This window comes from Dasypus novemcinctus, chromosome 3 (genome assembly GCF_030445035.2).
Source record: "Dasypus novemcinctus isolate mDasNov1 chromosome 3, mDasNov1.1.hap2, whole genome shotgun sequence".
NCBI lineage: Eukaryota > Metazoa > Chordata > Mammalia > Cingulata > Dasypodidae > Dasypus > Dasypus novemcinctus.
Window position 1 is genome coordinate 115779964 of NC_080675.1, and position 27063 is coordinate 115807026.

The window sequence follows — 27063 nt, forward strand, 5'->3', positions numbered from 1 at the left end:
TCTAAGGCTGTGAAAAATGTCCAAATCAAGGCTTCAGGCACAAAGACATGGTTGCCGGCAATCCTGAAGACTTGTCACACGGCAGGACACAATGGTGGTATCCACAGGTCTGTGCCTTCTTCTCCAGGCTCCATTGCTTTCAGCTTCTGACTGCTCCTTCTGTGGAAGGGTTCCACCTGGGTTCTGTTTATTTCAGTTTCAGCTTCTGAGGATTCCTCTCTGAGTTCCTGGTGGTCTTTTCTCTCCACTGTCTCTCCAAAGTCAATCCTTCTATAAAGGACTCCAGAAAGAGGACCCATCCTCAATGACGCCTTACCGACGTAATCTAATCGAGTGCCCTTAACTCAAGTAATTAAAGAAAAAGGTCCCATCTACAATAGGTTCACACCCACAAGAATGGATTAGCTCTAAGGACATGATCTTTTCTGGGGTCATACAGTCTCAGCCTACCACTGCACTTTCATTAGATTGTTTCTTTTGATCACTTCATATCAAATTTTCCTATCCCTTACATCCATTTTGGTAACTGCTCTGGCATCCTGTCACTTATTCATCATCCTCAGATCCAAAGATGAGTTGTTGAGAACATGGCTTCAGTGCATATGTATATTCCACCATCTGATAATTCATATTACTTACTAAACCTGCATAATGCTAAACACCCAAGTGTTGATTCTTTACCATATCTGATATAGAAGAAAGTAAATGTCTGGTGAATAACAACTTCTGCAGAGTCTTAGGCTGGGGTAAAAGGCTGCAGTCTGCCTCCCTCTCCTGTCTCTGCTGTACTCAGATTTTTAACAAGTCTATTTCTCTTGCTGCATGGGGAGAGTCTGCAGCTAATGAGAGGCCCTGAATGTTGCCTAGTCAAGTGCCTCCACTTCATTCCATGGAGCCTAATTTAATGTTGATAGACATCATCATCCACTTTTCAACCCCACACTATCTCTGTCTTTCTTCTAGCAAAGAAAGGCATTTCTGAGATCCAATTTATGCTGCTCTTTAACTACTGTACCACCTTAGAGGAACCCAGGACATGACACAGCAGAGATAAACTGAAGACAAGGCTTCTCTTTTACTCCCCACCTATTCTTTCCTGCTTCTCACTATCTCTCATTTGTACAGTCCCACTCCCTTCCATATATCTACCACTGCAGCATGGTTTTTTTTGGTGTCCTTGAATATCCTTACTTACTCAAGGAAAGTCCAAGACTTTTTCCCATTTGATATGATATATAGTCTGTTAATGAAATAAATGATTATCTAGCCTGAGATTACTCCCCTCTTTATCATGCTGCATTCTTTTAGTGTACTATCAGAACACATTTTTTCCCAACTTTTATGTATTCATTTAACATTTATTGAATACCTACCATGTTCAAAGTATACATTATTGATTTGTTTTGCAGATTTAGAACTATTCTTCTAATTAAATTCAGCCTAAAGATCAGAGATCATATATGAAATTGGACTGGAACTTATTTATAAACAGCCACACAGTAATAAAAATTAACAGAATGTTAACCAATTCACTAATAGGATCAGAGATACAGAAAGTAAATTTTAAAGCTTTATTCATTTTTTGATAGACACAATGGATATACTGGACTTTTTTTTTCTGTGCTATGTGTGAACTGCTTTCCATACTTTGAATCTTGGTAAGAGACTTTATAAAAGCTAAAAATATCAGACACTGACTTTCCCAGTCTCCCTTGCTGCTAGTATAGAACACATGACTTAGGCTTGGCCGGTTGGTACTCCCAACCTGAACTTCAACTCTAAAGCTTAATAGTAAAGATGAAACCAAGAAGAATACATTCCTGTGGTAGATGGAGGCAGTTAAGACAGTTGTAGCATCCACATTAAGTGAACAGGGCCAGAAATGGCAGCAGTGTGGCACTGGTGCCTAGTGTCTAGTGTACTTGGTGACAGTGGGGCAAACTGTGGCATCCAGAGTTCAGAGGCAGAGGCAACCCTGGGTATCTATCTATTTATACCCATAGTGCATGGTGAGTATCTAATTATACCCATACTAAGGAAAGTCAATTCAGTCTAAATAGCCTGGACTGATTCTGTGATGCAATGTTGGCTGTAGTCCTGGATACTCCCTAGTTGTCTACTTTCCAAGTCTCCTTCTGTACTCTTCCAATAAATTCTGTGAGCTAACCAATATCCTTTCAAGGACATTGTTAAAATCAATCAAAGTTAGTTTCTGTTGCTTGCAACTAAGAACTCTGGTACAATAGGCTGGTAACTAGCAGATAGCAGGTATTAGATAAATAAAATTCCAGTATATTAATATTTGTTGACCCCTCATACACTTGGTATACTATAACTTATTATCCTTAACTAGGGACAACCCTACTTAAGTAATGTGTTTTGACAAATATATATACTCATATAAGCTCTACCACAATCAAAATATAGAGTATTTCCACCATACCAAAAGTTGCATTGGGTTCTTCTACAGTCAATTCCTTCTCCCCACTTCCAGTCCTTGGGAACCACTAATATGATTTCTATTCCTATATTTTTCCTTTTCAGAATGTCATGTAAATGGAATTATTCAGTATATAACTTTTTTTTATAAAGATGTGCATGCTAACACAACTTTTTAAAAGATTTATTTACTTATTTATTCTCCCCTTGTGGCTTGTTCCTTTTCTTTTGCTGTCTCTTCTCTGTGTCCATTTGCTACACTTTTTTTCTGTATCTGCTTGTCTCGCTTTTTTAAAAATTTCTCTCCCCTCTCCACCTCCCCCACCCCGCCTCCCCACCCTCTCGCCCACCCCAGTTATCTGTTCCGCTGCGTGTTCTTCTTTTTGTCCACTTCTGTTGTTGTCAGCGGCACAGGAACCTGTGTCTCTTTTTGTTGCATCAACTTTCCATGTGTGCGGCACCATTCCTGGGCAGGCTGCACTTTCTTTCGCACTGGGAAGCTCTCCTTATGGGGCACACTCCTTGCGCGTGGGGCTCCCCTATGCGGGGGACACCCCTGCGTGGCAGGGCACTCCTTGCGTGCATCAGCACTACACATGGGCCAGCTCCACATGGGTCAAGGAGGCCTGGGGTTTGAACCACGGACTTCCCATGTGGTAGATGGACGCCCTATCCACTGGGTCAAGTCCACTTCCCGACTTTTTTTTTTAAGATTTCTTTTTTATTTATCCCTCCTCTTCCCCACCCTTCTCCACCCCCACCCCCACCCCCAGTTGTCTGCTCTCTGTGTCCATTCACTGAGTGTTCTTCTGTGCCTGCTTATATTCTTGTCAGCAGCACTGGGAACCTGTGTCTCTTTTTGTTGCGTCATCTTGCTGCGTCAGCTATCCGTGTGTGCAGGACCACTCCTGGGCAGGTTGCACTTTTTTCGCGCTGGGCGGCTCCCCTTACAGGGTACACTCCTTGCACATGGGCTCCTTGCGCACATCAGCACTGAGCATGGGCCAGCTCCACACGGGTCAACAAGGCCCTGGATTTGAACCATGGACCTCCCATGGGATAGGTGGACACTCTAACCAAGTCTGCTTCCCAGTATATAACTTTTTGTATCTTGCTACTTCTGCCTAGCATAATGCTTTTAAGATTCAGTCAGATTGTTGAATATATCTTTAGTTTGTTCTTTTTTTATTGCTGAGTAGGATGCTATTTTATGGATGTGCCACAATTTGTTTATCCATTCACCAGTTAAGGGCTATTTGGGTTGTATCCTATCAGAACTTTTTAAAACAGAGAAATATATCAAACTAGTTATAATCTACCTTCTGGGTATTTGCATAAAAGTAGGAATCTCAGGACAACACATAGAAAATAAGGAATTATCTTTAGTACAAAGTGATTTATTCTACTTTTTAAAATTATATATACTCAGACATATTTACTGAATTTTTCTCAAATATCCCCTTTGATATATTTGTAAAAATTAAAATAAAGTTAATCTTATTGGTCCTTCCCAATGTCATCAGAAAATCATAGGAAAGGTTCTTCAGGGGAAAAAAATTCAAGAAATACATATGCTTACTTTTGTTTCTCCTTTGTCTGGCATTATCATTATAGTGCAATGCAGTAAAAAACAGAATGCTACTTCAGTGGCACCTTCTCTCTTAAATCAACTAGGTTCCTAACTCAGCAGCAATTCCAAGGCTAAGGCCAGTTTTCATCCTGCGGTAATTCACCCTGCAGTAATTCACCCTGCAGGGGAAAATCATTCTCCAAACCTATTTTTGAGACTCTAAAGCTTTATAAACAACATAGCCAAAGGCTGTTACAGTCCATTCAACTTTAAGAGTACTAAAAGAGGTATAACCAACATATATGTTTCAATATACAAGAAAAAATCCTAACAGCTTCTATACATTCATGTTGGAAATAAGCATCCCTGCCAAATTCGTACATTCTACTATATCTTGTAAAGGTTTTTGAGATTTTCAAAAGTATAGATTTGCTTAACTCAACGATTTTATGGACACTTTTTAAGCATAATTCCCAAGTACATGGATGCCAAACAAAGTTATTGATCATAATTAACTATAATTAAAGGTTCAAAAATATGAAACTGAAATTCCAGGCAATTAGGATATACTTATACCCATATTAAGGAAAGTCAATTTGGTCTTCTTATAAATAGGTAGTATTGGTGAATAATGCCATAATTATGGATAAATTATGAAATCCCTAATTATGGATAAAGTATGACGATATTATTCAATATGTATTACATGGGAAGGGGGAGCTAGATACTGAAATATACAATAATAAAATCGTGAATTTGGCCATATCACTGAGGCAAGAGGATTTCTTGCTATCTTATTGTTTTACCATAAAATATAAGATGAATTTGGGAAAAGGTTCATTGTAATTTACCAATGGCCACTCTGGACTTTGACAAAACAAAATAATCTAAAGAACTGAAATCTACCCTCCACCACCACCACCATCATCACTAGTTAATCTTTATGTAGTCTCAACCCTAGTTCACTTTTTTTTTTTTTTTTAAAAGGACTTGGGGAATTCAAAAGAGTAGAGAAAAGCTGAATACCATTGTATAACAACAGCAGCAACATCAGTGATGGAAATGTTCATCTTAATAAAGGGGAAACAGGCTTAATAAAAACCTCAACCTTCAAGCAACCTGAGGTACCCAACTCTAGAGTGATCTTGGACATAAAATGAAGATATCTTCAGAAGAATTGGCAAGTCTGAGCAAAATAGAATGTGTAAGATCCTATTTGTACCTACAGTTATAAATACACAGCTGAGCATTTCCATCTTTAAATCTTAAAATTTCAGTTAAAATTTAACTTTCTGGTAGGATACAACGTCTTTAAAAAATGAACATCATAAAACTAGAAGGGAGAGAAAGCCATATTTCTAAAAATTTGTAAATCCCTTTGAACATCTAGGCAGAGCAACCTAATAATCAACGAATCCTAGAAGGATAAATCAAATTGTTTGCTTTGGGAAATCACACCTTTTTTAGTTATAGAATGAATATACTATAGAGAATGGATCATGGCATAGTTTAAAAGGCTGCTTAAACACATGTCTCATGTTTTCAGTGGTTTCCCAATTAAGTGGGAATTGATTTTATAATGCAATTAATACTGACATTTATTTAAATCTCTAAAATTTTAAAACCAGACTAGACATGTGAAAGGTCCTTCTGAGTTTACAATTCTTTCACATATAAATGATCATCTATTTGATTAAGTTCGTACAGGGATTAGTGGGAGAATCATGCATAGACTTGCTCACTGTCAAATTTAAATGAATTTTAGGATTCTTGTCTTTGATTCTTGTGTGTTAGAGTCAGTTTTATTTCTGGTGACAAACATAACTAAAGCTAAAATAGTGATGACAAAAATAGTTATTTAATGCAAAACCTTTTTTTCTTTTCTTTTTTTTAGGAGGTACCGGGACCTCATACATGGGAAGCAGGAGCTCAACCACTGAGCCACACTGGCTCCCTAAAAGCTTTTTTTTAAACAGCTCCACATAAACTGTCTTCACCACCCATTCAGAGCCCTAAAATCTATTAAAATGTATGTTTAACTTAAGAGTTAAAATTTGTAAGTGCAATTATGTTTGGATGCTGGAACAATTCGAAGAATTGGAGTTAAACAATTTTCTAAGATACTTCATTTTTCATAGCCCAGATTTTACCTTTACTCCATCTCCATCTTCCCTTTCTCTTCTGATTCTCTCTTAGGTGCTGATCTTAATGTACAGTTTCCTCTTCTGCTGCTGAGCTGAGTAAGTAAGTGCTATCCCTGCTTAACTGCTGCTACAGGCAAGTCCTTTACTTCAAACATTTCTTCTCACCTTGTTGTTCCTTGATGGATATTTCACGCTGCTTAAGTTACTCCTCCCCATCTCTTACTTCTTCAAATTGCTCTATTTGTTCTCCCTGAGCTTATGTGCATCACAATCATTGTCCACTAAGGAAAAAGTTCACAAGGAATTAAAAGGGCTCTGGATGAGCCAACTTTAATTTCATTCAAGAGAAACTGGTAAGAATAAAATTTATGTCCAGAATTAACACTTATTGCTGCCTCCTGTATTACACTTGGGTTACTCTCCCATTCGCGCCCCCCACCCCCAATTTATTCTTGACATCCTGCAAGGCTTTAATCTTCAATCACCTTTTATTCTCACCTGGCCTGTGATCCCTCTTCTAGGCACTCTATATCATTCTTCCATCAGTTAAATGTAAAATGGCCTCCTCCGACCTTACATGAATTTTACCCTTAATCAAATAATTCCTTTGAAATTATAATCCCCAAAAATTATGTATACATGCACCCATGTGTGTGTGTATTTTTTCTTTAGGTAGCAGGGGCCGGGGATTGAGCCCAGGACCTTGTATGCGGGAAGCCAGTGCCCAACCACTGAGACACATTGGCTCCCCTCGGTTGGTTTTTTCATTTGTTTTGCTTGTTGTTTGTTTCTGTGTTTTTTTAGGAAGCTCCAGAAACCAAACCCGGGACCTCCCATGTAGGAAGCAAGTGCTTAACCGCTTGAGTCACTTCTGCTCCAAAAAATTCTGAGGTAAAAAAGATACTTTAAAAAAATATATCTCTGGGAAGCTGATGTGGCTCAACCAATTGGGCTCCTGTCTACCATATGCGAGGTCCAGGCTTCAATTCCCAGGGCCTCCTGGTAAAGGCAAGCTGGCCCACGTGAAGAGCTGGCCCACATGGAGTGCTGACCCATGCAGCAAACTGGCCTGAGTGGAGTGCTGGCCCACAAAGGAGTGCTGGTCCATGTGGCAAGCTGCCCCAAGTGGAGAACTGGCACAGAAAGAAGACACAACAGAAACAGGCACAGAGGAGAGACAATAAGAGACATAGCAGACCAGAGATTGAGCACCTCTTTCCCACTCTGGAAGGTCCCAGGATCAGTTCCTGGTGCTGACAAAAGAGAAGACAAGCAGACACAGAAGAATGCACAGCGAATGGACACAGAGAACAGACAACAAGGGTGTGGGGGAGGGGAGAAATAAATAAACAAATCTTAAAAATACACCAGATGGGAGGGGTAAGTGGTGAGAAGTGAAGTTCCTAAGAAAATGGAGTTGAAAGGAAAGAGAAGAGCTGGCAGATAGCTGCTGAGAATGGAGTTATTCTAAAAGTATCCAAGCACACATCTCTCCTCAGTAAAATGCCCATGGGGTGTGAAGCCACCCTGGGACCTGCTGGTTCTGGTTTTACAGTGTTTTACTTGATGGCAGCAGATTTGTGGCGATCCTTGCTTCATTACCACTCATCAAAACAAGGCAATTTTTAGCCACAAATATGGTGGCTATTTATAAATAATTTCCAAGAATACCAAATTCAGTTACCCTATCTGAATAAACTTTTTTTAATACAATAACTACACCTATTTTCCCCATCTGAATACAGTACTACTAAAACTCCTTTCCATATGTTATTTTTTTAAATGTCATCATTATGGAAACATATATGGAGAAGGGATATCAGTCTTTTAAAATTGCCTTGTGTACAGCAGCTGTATGTCCATTTATTTCTAGAGAGAAAATAATTTCAGCATATAAATTCTTCCCTCTTTTAAATATTACTTTTTCGGGTTTTCTTTTCTTATATAGATTTCCCAAAACCTACTTTTCCCACCTTTTTTTAAAAACTACCTATTATTCATTTTTTAAAATATTACATGTTTTCAAATGTCTCTTTGTACATAAAAAAGATTTCCATTTCCCAGGATTTTTGCCTTGCTATAGAGATGTGAACCCTTACACTTGTTTCTGTTTATCTGGCCCCCAACAGTGTTCCTAGGCCCAAGGCTCTTGCAAATAAAGCAAGCTGGGTGTGTTGCTGACTCCTGCCACCCTCTTCTGATGAAGGTTTTGCCCTTAGATAAACCATTGGCTCTTGTCTGCTATTCTAATTACCCTGTCGGATTCATTATATTACAACACCTATTACAAGAAAACTCTAGACAAAGTTATATATTAATTTAATTTGAGGAATTTTTGTAAATTGTTCATTTAAAATTACTTCTATTCATGATTTTTAAGAGAGTCATCTATTCTATGCCCCAAGACATTTTGGCTAATAATGCTTTTATTGATACAGCCTATTCATGTTGCTGTTTAAAAAAATACACACGTGACCATTAAAATCCAGAGTACTCAGAGCTTAGATGGCATGTGAAAAATGCCTACAAGCAAAAAAGGGGCACTAGTCCCAAACATAAGAACCTGCTCTTCTTAGGTTCAGCACATTTTTTGTATAACAACATCTAAACACAACACACTAAGTTATCACAGAATAGTGGCAATTTTAAAGATATGTTTCCATGTATATGTTATTGAAAAAGATGAAAGCTGTATTATAATTGCCATCATAACTAAGTCTGATAAGTGATATTTCAGTAAAGTCCTGCTATTTCCAGCCAAAATCACTGATCAAACTGTCCAAACTGCCCAGTTTTACTGGTAATGAATCTCTCTGTTTCAGTGAATATTTAACAGTGCCAGGTTTGGATTATAATTGCAAAGCTGTATTTAGGGACCCAGATATTTTCTTATTATACTATGGAACATATAATAATGCATACTGGAAGCGGACTTGGCCCAGTGGTTAGGGCGTCCGTCTACCGCATGGGAGGTCCGCGGTTCAAACCCCAGGCCTCCTTGACCCATGTGGAGCTGGCCCATGTGCAGTGCTGATGCGCGCAAGGAGTGCTGTGCCACACAGGAGTGTCCCCCGCGTAGGGCAGCCCCACGCGCAAGGAGTGCACCCCATAAGGAGAGCCGCCTAGCGCAAAAGAAGTGCAGCCTGCCCAGGAATGGTGCTACACACATGGAGTGCTGACACAACAAGATGACACAACAAAAAGAAATGGTGCCGCTGACAACAACAGAAGCGGACAAAGAAGATGCAGCAGACAGACACAGAGAACAGACAACCAGGGTGGGGTGGGGAAGGAGAGATAAATAAATAAATAAATTTTAAAAAATATATAATAATAATAATAATGCATACTGAGAATAATACCCCTGCAGTATTTTTAGAAATCAGCTTTTTTCTAGGCCAAGATATGATTTTCCCCTAGATATGAATGATTAAAGTATATGTCAACTTTTTTTTTCAGGCAAAGTTTATTGAGAGGATCTCCCAACAGAGTGGGTCTAAAGAATAGACTTCAGCCCCCATATGCCAACTTTTGAATTCCCAATCAACTGGCCAAGAAAACTTCATCTACCCCATTCCAGGCTCTCCCTTCCCAAACATACTTGAAGGATTGCTGCAAACAGAATGACGCTAGAATGTCATTATGGAAGAGAGGAACCCTTAAATAATTATCTGCTAGCTTTTAACACAGTATTGCTGTCAATAATTTTTATTTTACTAAAAGAACTGCGTGTATTCTGAAATAAAAAGTACAAAATAGGGTAGCAGATGTGGCTCAACTGATAGAGTGTCCGCCTACCATATGGAGGGTCCAGGGTTCAAACCCAGGGCCTCCTGACCCATGTGGTGAGCTGGCCCACGTGCAGTGCTGATGCGCACAAGGAATGCTGTGCCACACAAGGGTGTTCCCGTGTAGGGGAGCCCCATGTGCAAGGAGTGCACCCTGCAAGGAGAGATGCCCTGTGTGAAAAAAGCACAGCCTGACCAGAAGTGGCACTGCACACATGGAGAGCCGACGCAGCAAGATGACACAACAAAAAAGAGACACAGTTGCCCAGTGCTGCCTGACAAATACAAGCAGACACAGAAGAACACACACTGAATGGACACAGAGGGCAGACCATGCGGGGAGGGGGGGAATAAAAAGTACGAAATAGCCCAGTGGAATTTTTAAATAAATTATCACCACACCCTAAATTGCTATTTCCTTTGCTTTGATTTAGAAAAATCAGCGACCTTTTGAAAACTAGCCTCTTATTTTTAAAAATGGACTATGCTGGTATTTTCAAAAGCATGATTCCAAATGATGAAGACAAATCTAATAAAAAAGCACAAATAAACCTCCTAAGAATTAACAGTATTTTATGCTAGATCTGATTGTTCTCCAAAACACACTTTATTCTCAGTACGACTTAAACTACACAACTTTATTTTTTAAATTGCTAGAATAAAAAGAAGTTGAAAAGATAAACAGTGGCCATAAAGAATGACTTTGAGGGAAGCGGACTTGGCCCAATGGATAGGGCGTCTGCCTACCACATGGGAGGTCCACAGTTCAAACCCCAGGCCTCCTTGACCCGTGTGGAGCTGGCCCATGTGCAGTGCTGATGCATGCAAGGAGTGCCCTGCCACACAGGGGTGCCCCCCCACGTAGGGGGACGCCACGCGCAAGGAGTGCGCCCTATAAGGAGAGCCGCCCAGCGTGAAAGAAAGTGCAGCCTGCCCAAGAATGGCACTGCACACACGGAGAGCTGACACAGCAAGATGACACAACAAAAAAAAGAGACACAGATTCCCGGTGCCCCTGATAGGGATGGAAGCAGTCACAGAAGAAAACACAGTGAATGGACACAGGGAGCAGACAACTGGGGAAGGGTAGGAAATGGGAGAGAAATAAATAAAAAATAAATCTTTTTTTTTTTTTTAAAAAGAATGACTTTGAAAACTCTCAAGTAAAAGTTTTCCTTCTCTTACCCAGGAAGAAAATGAAAGACCACCTCATCAGCTTTAGATATCAGAAAGGGAAGATACTTCCATTCCACCAACAGAGGAGAAAGAGTTATCTCCAGTGTCTATACTGGCAAAAACCCTTAGCTCCATCTAGAACAGAGTAGTCAGATTAACAAACGAAATCATTTCCTGTCAGTGGAGGAGTTGAAATATATGATTCTGCAAGTTTATCTTGATAAGGACCATGAACTCCATTACAGACAGACAAATGGGCGAGACTAAGGGTCAAACACATTTGAAGGAAGCAGAAAGCCCACAGAAAAGGTGGTAGGTAGTTCAAGCAATTCAACCATCACTGCCAACTAAGAAAACCTACATGTGGTTTATAGATTTAATAGCTTAGCTAAATATCTCTATAAAATAAAAACTCACCCTTTCCATTGGAAGACAATATGGCCATCTCCTCTAATGGACAGAAGTAAGGAAGGGTCATATATTTGAAAAAGGAGGAGGAGGAGAACTAATGACATAGAAAAATTTCCCAGAAAAAAAAAACAGAGACATAGGACAGAGGCATGGAGAATGCAAGTAAACTGTGCCCAAATATGAAGAAGAAAAAAACATTAAAAAAAATTTCTATATCAAAACCCCAAAAGTTATTATTAATAATAAAACTATAATTCAATAACACCTTAAATTTTATCAAGTGCTTTCACATATATTTTCCCTTTATTTTTTTTAAATTTCATCCTTATACAACTCTGTGAAGTAGACTGCACAGACATTATCACTCTCATCTCTTTTACCTGATTAAAAAAACAACAACATGAAAAAGTCACAGAAATTATGTGACTCATGTAAGGTCCCATAGGTAGTATGAAGAAGAGCCAAGACTCAAGACTTGAATTCACGCTAAATCCAGATATGCTCTTCCTTTTATCATAGTATTATTAAATAAAACATGTACTCAAATCCACCAAAAACATTCTAATAAAATTCTGCACAATCTAACCATGCAGCCATTGGTCCTGCAGCCAGTCTCAGAATCATCAATATAGTACTGCTTTCACACTCTGTTAATTTGTAGAAAAACCTCAAGAAAGGAAGGATTTCAGAACTGAATCCTTTTCAGTACTAAAAAATAACTTATTCTAAACATTATGATTGTTATCTAATGAATTCAATTTTACCCTTTCAACATTGATCAGCCATTGCCAGTGTTTGTCAAAACTAATAGCAAAATATAATGTCTATTTCCCCATGGCAAATCTCTGCTTGTTTCTTCACCAGTTTCCATAATGTACTGTCATTTATAACCTCTGACAGTTGTGCCACATTTCCTACACCACTTAGAAACCAAGCGCAGTAATTTTAGAAGGCTTTCTACTAGGAATTGGTTTCCTGAAGAAAAGATAACCCCAACTTTCTTAGTCAATGCAGCTAATTCATGAAAGATGACTTTTGTTTCCATGCACTATTTTTCAGTGTAAAGGAAACTTTGAAAATACTTTATGATTTCAACAAATTGTGATCAGTAGACTTTTCATTAGAATTCTTCATCGAACCAATACTAGAATTTGAGGGTTATGACAAGATAGTACAATGCAGGTAAAGAGCACTGGATTATGACTGTACTCTAGACTAGCTGTATGACCTTGGATAAATTAATTTACAACTCTGGGTCTCAGTTTCACCCTCTTTAAAAAAAAAAGTGGACTCAGCTTTCAACCACTGTTTTTAGCAGAGGCACCCTTTTAAAAAAATGTCATGGAAATTTAATATAAAAGAATGGGTAAAAGTAGAGCCCTTCTGGGTAGGCTGCTCAGATCCCTACCCACAGTATACCCCTAACCTCAGACAACCCACGAAATACAAACTATGTCTGAGGAATACAATGTAAAAGCCAGGAATGAACTCTTTCATGGCCCTTCCAACTCCAAATCCAGGAATTCATTAATTTTATGCCCATCATTAGTCATTAGGAAAAATGCAAATTAAAACCTCAATAAAATAGCATTTCATACTCAACATAAAAACACTAATGTCAAGGAAATGGATCTGGGTCAAGCAAATGAGCTCCTGCCTACCACATGGGATGTACCATGTTATGTTTGGTTAGGGTGGACGAGCAAGACAGTGAGCTAATGTGACAGGCAAGTGCTACGAACTGACAAAACAAGATGACACAAGAGACACAAGGAAGAAAATATAATAAGGAAGCAGATTTGGCTCAACTGATAGAGCATCCGCCTACCATATAGGAGGTCCAGGGTTTAAAGCCAGGGCTTCCTCACCTGTGTGGTGAGCTGGTCCACATGCACTGCTGATGCACGCAAGAAGTGCCGTGCCATGCAGGGGTGTCCCCCACATAGGGGAGCTCCATGCGCAAGGAGTGCGCCACGCAAGGAGAGCCACCCTGCACGAAAAAAGCGCAGCCTGGACATCCTATATGGTATGCATGATTATTTTATAAACTCACAATTTCTCAAATAAGAAAAAAGAGTCAAAAAAAAAAAAAAAAAGCAATACCAAATGAGGATGTGGAACAACTGGAACTCTCTTGTGTTTCTGAATGCAAAATAGTACAGCTTTTTTGGAAAACAATTTGGCAGTTTCGTATAAAGGTAATCATATACTTATATACAACCAGCAACTCCACGTCCAGGTATTTATGTTTTTACATATTTATGTAAAAGCATGAATGAATCTCAAAAGCATTATGCTTACATTGAAAACTACAGAACATTGCTGAAGGGAAGCAGATTTGGCCCAACCAATAGGGAGTCCACCTATCACATGGGAGGTCCAAGGTTCGAAACCAGGGCCTACTGACCCATGTGATGACCTGGCCCACGCACAGTGCTGATGCATACAAGGAGTGCCGTGCCACACAGGGGTGTCCCCGGCTTAGGGGAGCCCCACGTGCAAGGACTGTGCCCCGAAGGAGAGTCGCCCTGCGTGAAAAAAGTGCAGGGTGGCACCGTACACTCGGAGAGCTGGCACAGCAAGATGATGCAACAAAAAGAGACACAGATTCCCAATGCCACTGATAAGAATACAAGTGGACACAGAAAACATACGGTGAATTAATACAGAGAGCAGACAACTGGGGAGGGGGGCAGGGAAGGTTAGAGAAATAAATTTAAAAATCTTAAAAAAAAAAAAAAGACAATATTGCTAGGATGACATGTATACTATATTTCAAAAAAATCATTATGCTAAGTGAAATAAACCAGACTTAAAAGGCAATATATTATATGATTCTATTTGTATGACACTGTGAAATAGGCAAAACTGTACGGACAGAAAACATATAGTGTTTGCTAGAAGTTCGAGAAAGTGGGAAATGCATGACCATAAAGAGGCACAAGGGAACTTTATGGGATGCCGGAAATATTCTGTATGTTGTTTGTCAAGGTGGTTACATAACTTGCATACATTTGTTAAAATTCATAAAATTGTACACCTAAAATGGGTGAATTTTATTGTATGTAAACCGTATCTCAATAAAACTGACTTTTTGAAAAAGGCAAATTTACATTGCAGGAGATGCAAAAACGAGTATTTAGAAATGTGAGATCAAAATACTAGTAGAAACTTTTAAAATACAGCAGAAACCACTTAGTGCATTCCATAACATCTAGAATATATATCCCATGGATATCATCGGGACTATATATTATAGTCTATTATAGAGTAATAATATATCTATATACATGAGGACCATGGCAGAATACCCCAAAGTTAGAAAAAGTCGTCTCTGAAAGAAAAACTAGTAAAAGGCAACATAAAATTAAAGAGTTATCTGGCCAATTCTATTTAGATAAAAAATAATGGTTAGGCGAACAGATGTGACTCAAGCGGTTGGGCTCTCACCTCCACATGGGGGGCCCGGGTTTGGTTCCCAGTGCCTCCTGGAAAAACAAACAACCACCAAAATAAATGAAAAAACCAATTCAGGGAAGCTGACGTGGCTCAGTGGTTGGGTCACCAGTTTCCCACATGTAAGGCCCCAGGTTCAATCCCTGGCCTTCAGTACTTAAAAAATAAAATAAGATAAAATAATAATGATAGTCTAATCAGAGTAAACAGAATGCATCTTCTAGACTGGAGTATACCTTTTAAAAAAAGAAGAAAAAAAAGGAAAAATTAAACTATCTAGAAAAAAATTAGCATATATACAACAGTCTCCATCAAATTAAAGAGGAAAAGGGAATGGATTAAGAGGAAACTATCAACATTTAGTAAGTACTAGAGAGAAAACTGATTCTATAGATACACCATTACTAGAACTCTACTATGGAATAGACATAGTTTATAAGGTCTTTATACAACCTCAAAGAAAATCCCTCAAAACAATTTGACTCACTTTGCCTTCTAAAATAACTTTCTGATTTGGTTTTCCAATGTCCTTGCCTATGATGACAAAATTTACTATTCACTACCTCACTATAACAATCTGAGATTCTGGATTATAAAATGAGCTCTTATAGTTTCAATTAGCATGAATCAATCCCCCAGAACCTAGTCAGTGCTGAACAAGCAGATAAGACTATATTTCATGTTCTTGTGAAACTAAGGACCAGATCACAGATTGAAGCCGTTATCTAGCTCTTCCTCTGACATCTCTTTCTTTAAAAGGATTATTTACATTTATAAAGAATATCCTTCACAGAGGGAACACAAACACTTGTTGAGTCATGAGTGAAATTCTTGAGATCTATAGACTGTGTGCGCTAAAAGGAACTAAAGGAATCTTCTATTTGAACCTCCTTATTTTGCAGATGAAGAACTTGCATCTCAGAGGTTAAGTTACCTACCCAAAGTCGCAGAGTCAGAGTCAGGCACTTAACAGAATTTAGGCCTGCTAAATTCCCCAATTCCGTGTTTTTCCCACTAGACTAGACTGCCTGCTTTATCGTAGAGAGTTAAGAACAATTCTGAAGACATTCAAACCTAAGGTTCAAATTCCACTCCCCCAATTACTACCTGTGTAACAGAAGGCAAGTTAGATAACCTCTCAAAGGCTCATTGTACTCATCTGTAATTAGACAATAACATTTTCTAGTTAAGAGGTAGAATTAAATAAAAGAATGAAAGCATCTGAAGTGCTTATTACAGAGCCTAGAACACAATAAGTACCACTAATTTTTTTATTATTATATGGGGAAACAGTAGTGAGTGAGATTTGAAAGAAAAGGAAGTAAATAGTATGTTATCAAGTAGACAAAAGTTTTTAATGGATCAATTAACACATATTGTAATTAAAATATATAGTATGGGGAAGCAGATGTGGCTCAAGCCGCCTGCCACACGGGAGGTCCCAGGTTGGTTCCTAGTTTCTCCTACAGGAGACAAGCAAGAAAGCAAACTGGCACAACAGGCTGGCATAGCAAGCTGACGCAACAAGATGACACAGTGAGATGACGCAACTAAAAAAACACAATGAGAGAGACACAACAAGCAGGGAGGGGAGGTGGCTCAAGTGATTAGGTGCCTCCCTCTCATATGAGAGGCCCCGGGTTCAGTTCCCAGTGCCTCTTAAAAAGAAGACAAGCAGACAGTGAGCACAAACAACAAGGGGTGAATGAGTGAATGAATGAATGAATGAATGAAGTATGGGGAATTAGATGTGGCTCTAGCAACTGGGTTCCCTCCTAAAGAAGATGAGCAAGAGAGTGAACTGGTGCAACAGGCTGGCATGGCAAACTGATGCAACAAGATGATACAGCGAGGAAACACGATGAGAGATACAACAAATGGAGCGGAAGTGGCTCAAATGATTAGGTATCTCCCTCTCACATGGGAAGCCCTGGGTTCAGTTTCCATTCCTCCTAAAAAGAAGATAAGCAGACAGTGAACACCAAACCAAGGAGGGGAGAAGAAATAAATAAATAAAAATAAATACAGCTTTAAAAATATGTGTGTGTGTGTGTGTGTGTATATATATATATATATATATATAGTATGGACATTAAAGCAAATAATTCTCTAAGACACAATGGCACATGTATAATTTGCCATTTTACTTCCGTAATTGCAACTAATTACATCAGAAAAGTATAAGGAAAGGAACAGAGAATAGAAATATAAAACAGACGCAAAAAATATGTATTCTTGAGATATTTCTAAACCCTTAATATCTTTTTTATATAAATTTATATAACTGACTTTAAGTGTAATATATCGAAACTTACCTAATTTAAAATAATGCTACATAATTATGAAAGATTACCAGAGCCTAATCAGATAAGAAAACTTTCTATTGTCATTCTTTTTCTTTTTTTTTTAAAGATTTATTTATTTATTTCTCTCCCCTTCCCCCCCACCCCAGTTGTCCGTTCTCTGTGTCCATTTGCTGCATTGCCTTTGTCCGCTTCTGTTGTTGTCAGCGGCACGGAAATCTGTGTTTCCTTTTGTTGCGTCATCTTGCTGTGTCAGCTCTCCGTGTGTGCGGCTGCCACTCCTGGGCAGGCTGCACTTTCTTTCGTGCTGGACAGCTCTCCTTATGGGGCACACTCCTTGCGCACGGGGCTCCCTTACGCGGGGGACACCCCTGCGTGGCATGTCACTCCCTGTGTGCATCAGCACCGCGCATGGGCCAGCTCCACACGGGTCAAGGAGGCCCGGGGTTTGAACCGCAGACCTCCCATGTGGTAGACGGATGCCTTACCACTGGGCCAAGTCCGCCGCCATCTATTGTCATTCTGAGACATAAATCCCAACTTAAAAATAAACACACTTATTTGGTCAGGAAAACTAATTTAATCACTTTTTTTCCCCTTCTTTATTAAAGAAGTTGTGGGTTTACATAACAATCATGCATAAAATACAGGTTTCTCATACACCACCCCACCACTAACACGTTGCACTGGTGAGGACATTTGTTACAATTGATAATAGCATATTTTTATAATTGTACTGCTAATTATTAAAGTCCATGGTTTAACTGAGGGGTATGTAGTTTAATTCCACAGATTTTTTAAAAATTTTGTTACCTTTTATATACTCTTAACATTTCTTCTTTTAATAATATTTAGATATATATTATATATTTCAGTGCTGTTAATTAGGTTCACAATGTTGTGCTATCATCACGACCATCCATTACCAAAACATTTCCATAATTCTGTATAGGAACCCTATACATTTTAAGCCCTAACTTCCCATTCCCTTTCCCCACCCTATCCCCTGTTAACCTACATTCTAGATTCTGTTTCTATGAGTTTGCTTATTCTTATTGTTTCAAATCCATTAGAGAAAAATTTTGGAATACTTCACAAATTTGCATGTCATCCTGGCACAGGGGCCATGCTAACTTCTCTGCATCATTCCAATTTTATTATATGTGCTGCCGAAGTGAGCACTTAATCACCTTTTAAAAACTTTTAATTTTGGAATAATTATAGACTCACAATAAGTTGCAAAAAATAGTGCAGAGATATCCTATATACCCTTCACCCAACTTCCCCCAATGATACTTCATAACTATAGTACATTATCAAAACTGGGAAATTGACACTGGCCCCAATTGAGACTAATAATTCACATACCATAAAATTCACCATTTTAAAGTTTACAAGTCAGTGGTTTTTAGTATATTCACAGAGTTGTGCAACCATCACCACTAACTAACCACCTTTTAAAGTCACCATAGCATAACTGAAGATATGTTTATACTGTTAGTCTTTTTAGCTCAAGGCACAGGTAACTTTATATTTTCATTATTCATAATCCTCTTTTCAGGACTAACACTTTCATTCACTTCTTCAGTCAACATTTATTGAGCCCTTAGGTAACATCTTGGATACTAACCATATAAAGATATAATTCCTACCCTTCATGCAGTTCAAAGTCTACTTAGAGGTAGATAAGTGGGTAAATCTTTACATTACAATGTGTTTTTGTAACAAGGCTGCCCAAAGCACTGCCCAGGAACACTGGGAAGGTGGTGTCTGCCCTGGAATAAGAAGGTGATGAGAGGCTGATGATCCTTGCATACTTATGGAGGATAGAAGGGAAGACTGGAAAGGGTAGCAGCAGAAAGAGCATGGAAGGCATCCTTCTATGCCATGCCAAAAGGCTTGATATTATCCAGTAGGCAATGGGAAAACCATGAAGGATTTTTAATATATTTATTTTTTATTTTTAAAGAAGCTTTAGATTACATAAATGTTACAGCAAAAATATAGGGAGATTCCCATATACCCCACCCCCTCCCACACTTTCACACATTATCATCTTTCATTAGTGTGGTATATTTGTTACCGCTGAACACATATTTAAGCATTGTTCTACCCAAGGATTACAGTTTACATTATAATTTACACTTTACCCTGCACAATTTATAGGTTTGGACAAAATGTATAATGGCCTGTATCGATCATTGCAAGTGATGTGAATAATTCCAATGTCCCCCAAATGTCCCAATGTTTCACCTACTCTTCCCTATCCCTCCCCCTCAGAACCTCTGGTGGTCAGAGCCTTTATATCAATGATACAAGTTACCATGAAGAATTTTAAAAAGAGCAAATGATCAGAGCTACATTTTGCTAGTAGGTGAACGTTAAGGATAGACTCACTGCTCCATAGGAAGGTAAAACCTTGATCATCTGGATCCCACACCTGGCAAGCACAAATGCAGAATGGGGAATGCAATGTCAGAGGCTATAATTCCTGACATCACTGAAGCTGGAGTTAAAGACTGAACCCATGAAGATCCCTATCATACTTCAAACTCCTGACCGCTTGTGGTTTCTTGAAGTTCCCATCTCATCTCACCAGCCAGAAGGGGGCTGATGGAATGTGGAATGGAAATGGAACCCTACTGGTCACTATAATATTAAAATCTTTACCAGTCAGCAAATAGAACCTGTCCTGAGCTGTTTCTCCTTTCCCTTGGGTCACCCGCAAACTCACCTCCATGATTCAGCATTAAAGAGTTAGTGAGTGGCAAACAAAGGGTTCTAGACCCAGCTCTCACATAGTCTGGCAGAGTCTTGATCAGTGAGTTGTTCACTATGCTTCATCGATTGTTGAATAAATTTTAAATAGACCCACAAGGTTCCTTTAAACCATCAAGCCCCATCATAATAGCTGCTACTACAGCAACTAGATTATCCAATACTCTTTCATTATCCCCAACCTGCTTCTCCAGATTCTAAGTGGGTAACTATCTTTCTGGCTAAGGCTTTTGTTACTCTGTCTCCACTGTTTCTCTGGTTTGGACCTTTTGTTTCTCCTTTAGTAAAATATTTTTACTATCCTTCAAGCTTCACTGTCTTCAGCTGTCCAAAATAAAATCTTCCTGCCCACAGGCAGTTTCCTCACCATGACCTCCAGTCCCTAAGTGCCAGAAGACCTAAAGTCACAGCAGACAGCAAGTCTCATTGGGTCTAGCAACCCACTAGAAATAACTGCAAAAAAGTTCATAGAAAACTCTTAAGCACACACTATCCAGACCAGCTAAAACCAGGGCTTTCAAGGAATCTTTGAGTTGGAGCCTCAAGATGTCACTTTATAGAATACAGATTTTCATTTCTTCATATTATCTCTTTCAAATTAATTAAAATGTGTAACACTCTTGTGTAAAATAATAAACTTGAAAGACATGTATCACATTATGCCTGAATGTATATTTACATATATTATGACTGCAATTTTTTTAACACTTCCCACCAACAACAGGAGGTGTGACCACCACACAAAGATTTTAACCATAAGAAAAGGTATAAGTTAGCAGTGATGGCAATTAGAAGTGGTGGCAAGAGATAATATTAAAAAGTGGCTAAAAACATAAATTAACATAAAGCAAAGAAGTTAAGAGATAGAAGAGCTATCATGTTAGAAAAGATGATAGGAATGAAATTGTGGAATTCAGGAAGTGAAGAGAGAGAAAAATTTTCCACTTCTGTCATTTCTTTCAACCAGAAAATAAAGGTATCTTATGTGAGATGTATTATTAGTAGGAATAGTCTGTAATATTTTATAATGACACACTGAAAGATCTAATTTGCATCAAGAAAATACAATATCATTATATCCGTCTCAAAAAATTAGACTGATCGTATAGTGTACCCAATCCTAGGATTGGGTAATATGTATTTTCCTTTAACATAAAAAATCATTAGAAATCTTAGATGTGCTTTCTGTACTATGGCTTTTAAACAAGTTTATCTACTTATCCAAGGTGTATTTTAAAAATAAGCAAAGAAAATGTTAATTTTTCAGATCAATTGTGTGTTGTTTTTTTTTATAAAATCTGGCACTGCAATAGTTGGTTCAGTATCTTATCATGTCTTACAGCTAACACAAAGCAAACTCCCATCCACTTTTCTTTTTTGATCTATTTCACATGTACTAGAACATGAAACTGAGCACAGCTTGAAGCTGCATTCTAGTACTGTGACTAGCTTTTCTTTCATTTGAAAAAATTACTGAAGCATATCATTCATACATGAACATAACATAAACAATAAGTATGTGGTAAAAGGTGTGACATTACAGAACAAACATGCATATGATCATGCAGGACTCCCATACATCACCCCACCACTAACACCTTGCACTGCTGTAAAACATTTGTCACCAACTATGAGAGAGCACTGTCAAAATATTACTACGGTTAGCCTTATGTTTTTATCAGATTTTTATCTCTCAACAGCCAAACTTGAAGTGACTTGCCAAAGAGGTGATGAACTATTCCATCACCTGGAATGTTAAGTGTGTATTGTGATGGTATAGACTCAACATACCTTAGAGTATCCCAGGCATCAGTGCCAGTCCATGGAGTCCTTCTGGCCTACAAACCTTCTATTCCATAATAACTCTGAAGGCTTCTGGATTTTCCAAGGGGCAAAAATCTGAAACAGGGCAGGTCTGGATGCCTTCCAGCCTAAATTAGCCCTAGAAGTACCTGCAAGCCTTAGGTGAATTGCTCCTGTTCTCTTGTGTTCTGATTAGGGTTCTTAACTGCTTGGCTTGGACTGACAAAACAATCTAAGTGGGGCCTCCTACCTAGTACATATACAATCCTTTGGAACTCCTGAAGTCAATTCTTATATCTACGTGTCCTCAAAATTAGGCTGGGGCCCAGATTAAAGGCCTTTGAGTTATTAATAAATCAGGGTATAGAGAAAGAAACTCTACACTTTCCTGAAAGTAAAGTATGAAATGCCAGGCTCTGGAGTGCCTAGATAGAGTCCCTGACTCTTGAGAGCTCCTAATGATTTGGCTTTTTCCTACTGTGAGTTCAATGAAAGTGGCCAGACATTTGAGTGTGTCCTGAGGCATACTGGTTTGATGATCCACTATTTTTCAGGTATTGGACCTAGGACCTTTGCTAATTTATCTAGTTCTCATAAAAACACTTCACAGCAAGCCCTCTTAATCTCTTCAACAAAGTATAGTGCCAGTATTGTCAGTCATCCCCTATTCATCAGTCTTTAGACTATTCCCCTCTTTCTCTCCATTTCCAGAGCAAAATAACCTATTAGCATTGGCATTTTGCCAAACATTGATTGCCCAAATGCCAAACAGAGCTTTCTTGGAGGTTCCCATCCCCAAAACTCTGGCCTGGCATTGTGTTGAGTACTAAAAGTGTACCGTGTATAGTTCTGGGAACTTTGGAACTGGCAAGCAGGGGGTCAGTGGGGAATCCAGGGAAGCTCTCCTCAGCCCTCTGGAAAAGATATTTTTGGTGGCCACTCAGGTTTGGAAACAGAGATGTTGAAATGTGTTTTTAGGACTCCACAGGTGACATTTCCTAAATATTAATGCACAATTGAGTAGCACTGTATCTGTCAAAGGATTTTTAAAACATCAGCTAAATGTTGGAATTTCATACTTTTTTTGCCAAATGATTGAATTTTATTTCCAAGAGATCATAAAATTCATATGTAATCACTGTAGTCACAGAATTAAGATTGAAATCTGAATCCACCTTTCCTTTATATGATGCCAATGCTTTGTTAAGAATCTTAATTTGTTATACAGTTTTAGAATGAGATTGAATTTAACACCAGCTTTATGTGTTTATTTTTAGTTTTGACTGACTTCTCTGTGTATGTCAAGTATGATTGAAATTTGCAGACAGTAATTTTTGAAAAAAATACTTCAAATCTTCATTTAATGTTGATGGTAATACCAAAGCAGGGACATGAACTCTAATACCTTAAAGTTCATTCCTCCCCATGGCTAATCCTTTCAAAATTTATTTCCCCAAAATTGGAAATGCTCCTTGACATACTCTCTCTCACTTTCAAACCCAAATCTCTAGTAACCATCTGCAGCACTCATGCAAGAGAGATTGTACAGACAGTAATTTTTTCAAGGCAAATAGATTTCTTTTGTTTGACTCAACTGTAACAAAATAAGTCAGGTAAACATAACATACTAAAGAAAAGACCAAATATACTTTGTTTTACATACTTTTTTTCATTTTTCTACCTAAGAAATAGCTTGCTATTCTCCCAAACAGGAATGTTCTTACCCATACCACATCCCATTTTCTGGTTGGGCAATCTTTCATAACCTACTGCAATTGTCACCTTCATTGAGAAATATTTATTAATTTTGAACCCTCTGCAACTCCCTCCTGCATTTGCACTGCCACAGCATATTGCCCTGACTTACCCCCTGAATTCCAGGGTGGTTTACAGTTTTCCGTTTACATATTTGCAAATGTCTTCTAGGTAATAAGCCTTGGACAACAGGGACCTTCTCTTTCTATTCCTCTAGGGCTTTAAGTTATAAAGAAAACTTCTTTAAAAACAATATACAAATATTAAAAAATTATACTGTTTGTAGGTCAGGGGAGAGAAAAATAAAACTAACCCACCAAAACAAGAGCATCAAACTAGTATTATGACCGCATATAGAATCCTTGGAATCCTGCCCACTTGAAGTTAGGTAGGCATATCTGTAAATAACCTAGGTTTTACCTTGCCAGGTTAGAGAATCACTTAAGACTATTAGACTATTTAGAAGTAAATTAAAAGTTTGAAATGTGAGATTCATTCTTGGCTTCTCCTTCTCTCTCAGCTTTTATATGTAGTCAATCAATAAGAAATGTCAATTTTACCTACTAAATATCTGTGTAACCTAATACTAGTGATTCTCAAACCTTAGCAGGCACAATAACAAGCTTAGCTTGTTAAAACATACTGCTGATCTCGATACCCAGAGTTTCTAATTCAGTAGGTCTGGGCTGGGGCAGAGAATTTGCATTTCTGGCAAATTCCCAGGTAATGATGATGCTGCTCCTCCATGGACCACACTCTGGGAGAGCTACTACTACATTAATCCATCCCCTACTCTATTGTCCTGGCTTTTGAGAGGGCTCACAATTGCTTCAAAATGAAAAATTGTGACACACTAAGGTAGTTTGAATGAGGCATGAGAACTAGATTTGGTCCTGGTCTTGAATGGTTTCCTCTGGTGGACAGTAGTTGTCTGAGGATTTGAAATAATCCTTAGCACACAGGAATGAGTCCTAAAGCATTTGTGGAGTGGCCCAGCACGCCTCTAAATATGGGCCAGCTGATGAGGTCATCTGGTAATACAGGGAGTCAAGAGGAGAGGAGGGGGTAATGAAAGCTATAATCACTGTCGAAGGGGTGTTTTCTGTAGGCAAGTGAATGGAGCTATTGTACACAAACTCAGTGGCTGCCAAGCATGTGGCCCAATTATTTTGCCTGTATAAGCATGGCACGGAAGGATCTCCTTAAAGGACTTGATTCCCACAATTTGATGTTTAGTCTGAGGGTAGCAGGCAAAAGTCTGAAAATTTTAACAGAAGAATCTTTACAGACTCCTGCCTTCCAAATTTAGAATAAAATACAATGAAGTTGGAAAGATCACAAAAGTAAAACACCATCCTTAGAAATAGGACAGCAGTTGTAACTCGTGAAAGATTAATACAAGGATCTATCTTGGTCAAAATATTGATAATAATGGGGATCACATAGTGGCACTGGGAAGCAAGTAGTCCATAAGTTATAGCTAGAGTTCAGCCTCCCAAAGGAACTGGAATTTGGGAGTATGTATCCTTAGATGACCTTCTACTCTCTCTAGTCTATCTTTGGCTCTACCTATATATAAAGTATTTGTAAATGTTCAAAAAGTTGTATTGGGCACCAAGGTCTAGGGCAGGGGGTTCTTTGTTAGTCAGGTGAAAAACTACAGACCCCTTACTAAATCCACACTGTACTGTGTATTATTTAATAAATATATCACACCCACACCAACATATCCCCACAAGAATTTTTTTTGAATTTCAATTCAAGCTCATGGACCCCTTGTTAAGAAACCATGGTCTAGGGTCTTAAAGAAACAGAAGACCTGCATGCTGGCTTCAATGGCTTGGTATGGACATACGACTGGGTGCTTTTCCCTCCTGAGTGAAACACCCATTCGCTCTGCAATATAGAAATGGAGATGGTTTTATTATCCTCCAAATTTCTCCACTGTCTAAGAAAACCATTCAGGCAGTTGCCTAGGGCTCTAAGGGCCAGGGCCCAAGAACAGAGAGAAAGCAAATGCAACTCTGCCCCTAGGACAGGGGTTCTTAACAAAGGGTCCTTGAACTTGACTTAAAATTAAAAAAACACATTATTCTTGTGGGGATATGTTGGCGCAGTGTGATACAGTTATTAAATAATACACAGCATAATGTGGAATTAGTAAGGGGTCTGTGGTTTTCACCTGACTGGCAAAGGGGTCCGTGGAACAAAAAAGGTTAAGAATCCCTGCACCCTCCCCCCTGAGTACCACAAAGGTGAGATACAGAAGCTGTAAACTGCAGCCAATCCTCCATGATATGCACATCTGTTGTCCAAGCCCTGGCGAGGCACACTTAAGGGAAGAGTGATGCACACGAGGCTGCTCCATGAAACAAGGTCAGACAATGTCACAGATGAGACGAACAGTGAGAAGATGAATTCATCTTAAAACAGTCATAATTAGAAACAGGTTGGGAAGCACAGTTCCCTTACTTTAAGGGCAAGAGTTAGGCTGTTTTATTTAGTACTGACCTAAGGAAAAGGAGTAAACAAGGTTTCTGGGCTGTGGTGATCCCTACACTCAATATCCTAATTCTTGCAGACCTCTAATGCTCCATGAAGTATGCACAGTACTTATTTGATCTAAGTCTTCTAAACCTGCAGAGATTGGGAAGGAAAAAATCCTGAAAGGTTTGAAATCCTAAGGGACAAGCCAAAAAGTCAGAGGAGCTGTAGAGTGGTGTTCTGTTAATTCAACAAAAGATAACTGCATAAAGTTATCAGAGACCTCAAAGGCTTCATAAAATACCACATTTACATACTGTACTTTCCACCAGGGAGAGGGGTTATAGAGCAAAATGGTTTGGAATAGGAAGGATTGAAACTATAAAAAAGGATTATACAGTTGTTAGAAAATGTTTATAGTTTTCAGGCATAAGAAATCTTAAAGTGCTGAAGTTAACACAGCAAACAATAGCACAAACAAATCAGAACAAATATTTGCTGAACTATAACTATGTGAGGCACCAAATTGCTATAATTCTTAGGTCTTAAGGTTTATAATTTTCACTCTACTCCTTCCTTTATAAATTTTAATGTAAATGAAATCTACCATAAAAATAAAGCTCTTTTTAAGATAATTCAAAGTATTTTAATGTATATCATTGGTAAATCTCTTCCAAAACTAATGCCTTGTTTTTTACTTTTGTTAGATTACACATATTTATATCTATACATAAACAACAAGAAATGTATAATAAAATGACTAATTTTTATCTTCATGTTGTCTAATTTTATTTTGGCAAACTTTTTTTAAGTGTGATATTAATGATAGCATAGACATGATAAATGAGTTTCTGGGCAATGTAACAAACAGAGGACTCAACAACCACATGCTCTTCTATTATACATTATATTGAATTGCCTCACCTGGCATATTCATTCCAATTATTTAATAATAT

The 27063-nt window shown here is 38.5% G+C and overlaps 1 protein-coding gene and 1 non-coding gene across 6 annotated transcripts in view; both read right to left on the minus strand.

The window, feature by feature from the left end:
- Nucleotides 1–27063, minus strand: part of FRMD5 (FERM domain containing 5) — a 334032-nt gene that overhangs the window by 299262 nt on the left and 7707 nt on the right. The gene's annotated exons all lie outside the window — the stretch shown is intronic.
- On the minus strand, nt 18364–18469 carry LOC111766124 (U6 spliceosomal RNA). The gene has a single exon (XR_002798257.1). It is a non-coding gene; the product is annotated as a U6 spliceosomal RNA (small nuclear RNA).